Source organism: Pseudorca crassidens, chromosome 2 (genome assembly GCF_039906515.1).
Source record: "Pseudorca crassidens isolate mPseCra1 chromosome 2, mPseCra1.hap1, whole genome shotgun sequence".
Taxonomy (NCBI): Eukaryota; Metazoa; Chordata; class Mammalia; order Artiodactyla; family Delphinidae; genus Pseudorca; species Pseudorca crassidens.
The window spans coordinates 166,276,099-166,283,589 of NC_090297.1; the positions used below are offsets into that span (position 1 = coordinate 166,276,099).

Genomic DNA, 7,491 nt, shown 5'->3' on the forward strand with positions numbered 1-7,491 from the left:
TGCCCCGGTCCGGGAAGATCCCACGTGCCGGAGCGGCTGGGCCCATGAGCCATGGCTGCTGAGCCTGCGCGTCCGGAGCCTGTGCTCCGCAACGGGAGAGGCCACAACAGTGAGAGGCCCGCGTACCGCAAAAAAAAAAAAAAAAAAAAAAAGGTTTTATGCCACTAGGTACATATTTTCTAAAAGGTGGCAAATGACATGTCTTTTTTTTCTCCCTTTCAAATGGTGATTTCCAATCCTGATTGCACATGGGACGCTGCTTAGAGAATTATTGATGGCCAAATCTCATCTTTAGACATTTTGATTTACTAGCCTGAGGTGGGGTCAGCCACTGCTCTCTGATCATTATCTGACCTGACTGACTATCTCCACTGGGGCACAGAACAGGGTCTACACTGAGCTTCCATGGATCACTTGGTAACAAGAGGCAGTTTCATGAATTCTTTATAAAACACTACCTATTTCATTAAAACATGTTAAGAATTATATCGCAATGGTCAATAGCTGTTTCTGGGAGCCAAAAATATGCCCACTACTCAGATGGATATTAACTCAAGAAACTCACCCTTGCAATTTCTCAAGATGGACATTTATGGTTTATGAAAAATGCCCAGGAAATAAATGGATCTAAATTTTCGGAGGAGTAGAGGGTTCCCCTCTAAAAAAAAATTGGATCAGTTGCTTTGAATCCATTTGGAAAGGAATTTATCCTTAATAGTTATGAGCAGTTTGGCAAGAATCAGAGAAGGCCAAAAATCAGAATAGATCACAAATAGTTTTGGTGGCAGAGAGTCTTCATTAGGGATTTATTTTATTTGTGCATTTTATTTTAAGAATTTATTTTCCTACATTTTATTTTAGTGAAGTATGATTTACCTATAATAAAATAGAGCCATTTTAAGAGTACAGTTCAAGCAGTGTGACAAATGTACACAAGTGTGTGATCATTGTCCCAGTCATGATAAAGGAAAGTTCCATTACTCCAAAAAAGCTCACCCTTGTGAACATTGCAATTAATCCTCCCCTGTCCTCCGCTACGTAACTCCACTTGTCTGATTTCATATACATGAAAAGTAAATTTTTTTTTTTTTTTTGGTATGTGGGCCTCTCACTGTTGTGGCCTCTCCCGTTGTGGAGCACAGCCTCCGGACATGCAGGCTCAGTGGCCATGGCTCACGGGCCCAGCCGCTCCACGGCATGTGGGATCTTCCCAGACCGGGGCACGAACCCATGTCCCCTGCATTGGCAGGCAGACTCTCAACCACTGCGCCACCAGGGAAGCCCTATGTATGCTTTTATTCTTTTATTTTTAATTTTTTTCCAGTTTCACTGAGATATAATTGACATACAGGACTGTGTAAGTTTAAGGTGTACTGCATAATGACTTGACTACATATACCATGAATGTATAAGTTTAGTTAACACCCATCATCTTATACAAATACAAAAAAAGAAAAAACTTTTTTTTTCTTTGTGATGAGAACTCTTAGGATCTACTCTCTTAACAACATTCCTCTATATCATACAGCAGTTTTATTTATAGTCATCATGTTGTACTTTACATCTCTAGTATTTATCTTGTAACTAGAAGTTTGTACCTTTTGACATTTTCATATATGTACCTTTTTATATCTGGCTTCTTCAGCCAGCATAATGTTGAGATTCATCCATATTATTGCCTGAATCAGTAGTTCATTTTTTAAAAAAATTATTATTGAGTAGTATTATGGATGTACAAGTTATTTTAATCCATTCACTTGTTGATGGACATTTGGGTTAATTCCAGTTTGGAGCTGTTATGAATAAAACCGTATGAAGATTTACTTACAAGTTTTTGTGTGAATCTACGGTCTTATTTCCTCAAGCAAATAATTAGAAGTGGAATTGTTGGGACACAGGGTAAGTGGATCACACAGTAAGCTTATAAGAAATTGTCAAATTCTTTTCCAAAGTGGTTGTAACATTTACTTCCCATCAGTAATGTATGAGAGTTCCAGTTGCTAACATCTTTGATAACACTTATATTGTCAGGCTCTTTAATTTTAGCCATTCTGTTGATTTGTAGTAGTATCTCAATGTGATATTAATTTCCATTTCTCTGATGACTAAAGTTTTTAAACAAATGTTAGCCCCTACCTCAAACCATATATAAAAGTTAACTAGAAATGAACAAACATAAAAGGAAAACTTTTACAAGAAAACATAGGAGAAAAGCTTTGTGACTGTGGAGGTAGGCAAATATTTCTCAGACAACTCATGAAAAGCACTTGAACATAAAAGAGAAAAATTGATAATTTGGATAACATCAAAATTTAAATCTTCCACTTTTCAAAAGATAGCATTAATAAAATTAATAGGCAAGCCACAAACTGGGAAACAAGATTTTTAATAAACACATTTAATAAAGGACTTGTATCTGGAATATATATACAACTCTTACAACTCAAAAATGAGAAAATCAATCCACTTTAAAAATAGGAACAACAAATGTGAATAGGCATTTTCAATTTATTTTTGTTATAAATAATTTTATACAAGTGAATAAATGTGATCAAATACATTTTTAAAGTACAGTCTTTATTTTTTCAATTTTGGCTTAGTTTCTACTTTCCTTATTCCACTCACATCCGTACCCAGCCCTAATACCCTGCATACCCATCTTAACAACCCGGAAGTGTTTCTCTACTAATGTAATCATACAAAGACACACACACACACACACACACACAAGGCACAGATATGGTTTTTGTCTTTTTTTTTTTATCAAAATGGGAGTCACATTATTTTTCTATTTCAGCATGTTGTTTTTTCTACAAGGCTTAATTATTGACATTGATCCAAGTCAACCGTCATAACTCAATTTTTTCTATTTTCATAGCTGCACACTATTCTGTGCTGTGTATTAACCATAAATCATTCAACCGTTCCCTTTGTTTCTATTTTCCTCACTGAACAATGGGGTGATAAACATCCTTGCACATATCCTTTCTTTTTGGTATTTTTGCCTTTAGGAGTGGAATTCCTGCCAGGTTGCTTTCCATAAAAAGGCTATGTTCTTTCCCTACAGCCCAACCAGATGTATGGATGTGGGGAGAGGTAATATGGCCTTGCTGTCAGGTAAGAAAATCTGGTGCCAGACTGCCTGGGTTCCATTCCTAGCTCTGCTGCTTGTGAAAGCTGTACCTCAGATTTCACATCTGTAAAATGGGAAAAATAGCACTTACCTTATTAAGAGTGTTGTGAAGATGAAATGAATTACTACCTGCAGAGCAATTACTGCTTGGCACATAGTAAGTGTGGTACAATTGTTAGCTATGCCCGTTGCTCATTTCACAAATGTTGAATAAGCATCCTACTATTTTTTCAGCATCTATTTTAGACTCCAAGGCTGTGGCAGTGAATAAAACTGACAAAAATATCACTCTCCCTTGGAGCTTTCATTCTAGTGGAAAAATCTGCTACAGTGTTTTAAAACATTTTTGCTGTTCTGATAGACATAAAGTAATAGCTCATTATTCCTTTTGATTTGCATTTTCCTGACTAGGAGTGCATTTGATCATCTTTTCATGTACAAAATTGACACTTCTACTGGAATTTATATTTATATATTTTTATATATTTTTGCCTACTCTTTAAATTTTTAATCATTTCTGTTTAGCATGCATATCAAAACCTTTCTGGGTTATAAATTCTCTTTACTCAAGTCTACAGTGTGTCTGTTGACTTTCTGTATGACATCTTTTCCCATACAATTTTTATTAATTTTTATATAGCTAACAATTTCTACCATTATTTTATAGCTTTTAGAGTAAAAGACTTAGCTAGGTTACATTGTACCAGTAGTTTCCAAAATATTTCTTACAAAGATGTAATTGTTTATTTTTTCACATTTCAATCTTTAATCAATCTGTAATTAATTTTTGAATATCACCAGTGTTATAATGGGGTTCCATGTGTTTCTTCTAGATGAAGAGAAAATGTGTAGATTCTTTTAAAAAATTATCCCACCCTTTTTCTACTGAACTTAAATGCATATTTAACACCATATATATACTGTATGTTCTGCTTCTGAGTTATTTATTCTATTTACAAATCTGTTCTTATACCAATACCATATTGATCTGATCACACTTTTGGCGTGTGTTGGTATCTACAAGTAAGACTTCTCTCATTATTCTTTCTCAGTTACCTTGGATCCTCTTGGACATTTTTTTCATCATATTAATTTTACGGTGATTTTATCTAATTTTAAAAAGCAAGAATTTTAAATGGAATTGTATTAAATTGATAAGTTAATATTATCTTTCCCTTCAAGAACATGGTATGCCTTTCCTTTTTATTCATATCTTATTGCTATGCTTTTAATAACACCTTTTTTTAAATTAAATTAAATTTATTTTTTTAACATCTTTATTGCAGTATAATTGCTTTACAATGGTGTATTTGTTTCTGCTTTATAACAAAGTGAATCAGCTATACATATACATATATCCCCATATCTCTTCCCCCTTGCATCTCCCTCCCTCCCACCCTCCTTATCCCACTCCTCTAGGTGGTCAGAAAGCACCTGATCTCCCTGTGCTATGCTGCTGCTTCCCACTAGCTATCGGTTTTACATTTGGTAGTGTATATATGTCCATGCCACTCTCTCACTTTGTCCCAGCTCACCACTCCCCCTCCCCATGTCCTCAAGTCCATTCTCTAACATCTTATAGTTCTTTCCATACAGGTCCTACGCCTTTCTGGCTGAATTTAGTTAAACATTTTATAGATTTTGCTACCATTTTAAGTCAACTAAATTTTCCCATTTCCATACGTGGGTGCTACTGGTAGATGAAAGAAAATTTCTTGATAACTTTATTTTATCTTGCATGTGGTTACTTTTCCAAACTTATTCTGGTAAGTTTTATCAAAGTATCTTGGTTTTTGTTTGGTAAAACAAGATAAAACTTTCTTCTCACTCTATGCTTATATCAGTTATTTCATGTTGTTTTCTTATTGAATGTGTTAAAACTTCCAAGGAAATGTAAAATTAATGATGATAGCAACCATTCATGTCCATTTCCTCTTTTTAATTGAAACCATTTTATTTTGCTATTCATTATAATGTGTTTTTATTTAGGTATATATTTATTTTATTTAAAATATTTCTTTTTATTCCTATCTTATAAAAATTTTCAATAACTATGGCTTGTGTATTTCAAATTCCTTTTTAGAATCAATGGGTGTTATTTTTCTACCAAAATATATTGGTAAGTGGTTTACTCTGACAAATTTCTTTATATTGAATCCCTCTTGCATTCCGGGAATAAATCCTGCATAATCATATTGTGGGATTCTTTAGTTACAAGATTAAGTAATTGTTTTTACTGAGGATCCTTAGAATCTTTCATCAGGTACTGCTCCTTTGACCCCATAAGAGGGGCGCCTAGTAGGAACATTTCCCAAATGAATTTGGTTTCAGAGACCCTTTCTCAGGAAGAACTTATTAACATCCCTCAGAATGTGGTTTTGGAAATGCAACACTGAGAATTACTGCTGTTATCTATGATCCCATATTATGTAGTGTAGTTGGCATCCTGAGCTTTAGCTTTTTCATAGGTGAAGGATAATGATCCAGACAAAAACTCCCATCTCATTCAGAGTGGAAGCATCCCAGTCTTCCAGAGTTGTTCCTACAAAAGTCTTTCTCCCTGAGTCCTGTATATTCTGAGTTTATATACAGGATATTCTAGAAAATCAGCTTAATGTCAATAAGAAGAGATTGTGATTATTCATCTTCTAAAGATAACTATAGTATTAATTGCATAACTTATTTTTAAATTTTTTAATTTTATATTGGAGTATAGTTGATTTACAATGTTGTGTTAGTTTCAGGTGTACAGCAAAGTGACTCAGATATATTAGGCTGGCCAAAAGGTTCGTTCGGATTTTTCCATAAGATGACTCTAGTAGTGCTTAATTATCTTTAACTCTATTCAGAGTAATTTTGTTAGATTGTACTGTGACAGCTGTCATATCAGTGTACATTAAAAAAAAACATAAAAATTGGTGAATTTTTGTGTAACCATTTTAATGTTGAAGTTAGAAGAAAAAAGCAACATTTTCGGTATATTATGCTTTATTATTTCAAGAAAGGTTAAAACACAACTGAAATGCAAAAAAATATTTGTGCAGTTAATGGAGAAGGTGCTGACTGATCGAAAGTGTCAAAAGTGGTTGCGAAGTTTTGTGCTGGAGATTTCTCGCTGGACGATGCTCCATTGTCAGGTAAACCAGTTGAAGTTGATAGTGATCAAATCGAGACATTAATTGAGAACAATCAATGTTATACCACATGGAATATAGCTGACATACTCAAAATATCCAAATCAAGCACTGAAAATCATTTGCACCATCTTGGTTATGTTCATCGTTTTGATGTTTGGGCTCCACATAAGTTAAGTGAAAAAAACCTTCTTGACAACATTTCTGCATGCGATTCTCTACTTAAACATAATGAAAATGTTCTGTTTTTAAAACAAATTGTGACAGGTGATGAAAAGTGGATACTGTTCAATAATGTGGAATGGAAGAAATTGTGGGACAAGCGAAATACACCACCACCAACACCACCAAAGGCCGGTCTTCATCCAAAGAAGGTAATGTTGTGTATATGGTGGGATTGGAAGGGAGTCCTCTATTATGAGCTCCTTCTGGAAAACCAACCAATTCATTCCAAGTACTGCTCCCAATTAGAGCAACTGAAAGCGGCTCTTGACGAAAAGCATCCGGAATTAGTCAACAGAAAATGCATAATCTTCCATCAGGATAACGCAAGACTGTATGTTTCTTTGATGACCAGGCAAAAACTGTTACAGCTTGACTGGGAAGTTCTGATTCATCCGCCATATTCACCAGACATGTGCCTTCAGATTTCCATTTATTTCGGTCTTTACAAAATTCTCTTAATAGAAAAAATTTCAGTTCCCTGGAAGACTGTAAAAGGCACCTGGAACAGTTCTTTGTTCAAAAAGATAAAAAGCTTTGGGAAGATGGAATTATGAAGCTGTGTGAAAATGGCAGAAGGTAGTGGAACAAAAGGGTGAATACGTTGTTCAATAAAGTTCTTGGTGAAAATGAAAAATGTGTCTTTTATTTTGCTTAAAAAAACAAAGGAACTTTTTAACCAACCCAAATACATATAGATATATCTATTCTTTTTCAGATTCTTTTCCCATATAGGTTATTACAGAATATTGAGTAAAGTTCCCTGTGCTATATAGTAGACCTTGTTAATTATCTACTTCATATACAATAGTGTGTGTATGTTAATCCCAAACTCCTAATTTATTCCTCACTCCCACCTTTCCCCTTTGGTAACCATAAGTTTGTTTTATATGTCTGTGTATAACTTCTTAAAGTTGATATTTTAAAGGACATCTTCTAGAGAGGCATAAGATGTAAGCAACTTTTATTTCCAAGGTTACATAGCTAAGAAGCAACAGAATC

General features: G+C 34.4%; 1 long non-coding RNA gene across 1 annotated transcript; it reads left to right on the plus strand.

The window, feature by feature from the left end:
- Positions 1-1,784: 1,784 nt before the first annotated feature.
- LOC137212180 (uncharacterized) lies at positions 1,785-7,107 on the plus strand. Its single transcript, XR_010937385.1, has 4 exons — positions 1,785-1,899; positions 3,068-3,117; positions 5,217-5,252; positions 6,178-7,107. It is a non-coding gene; the product is annotated as an uncharacterized lncRNA (long non-coding RNA).
- The last annotated feature ends 384 nt before the right edge of the window (positions 7,108-7,491 follow it).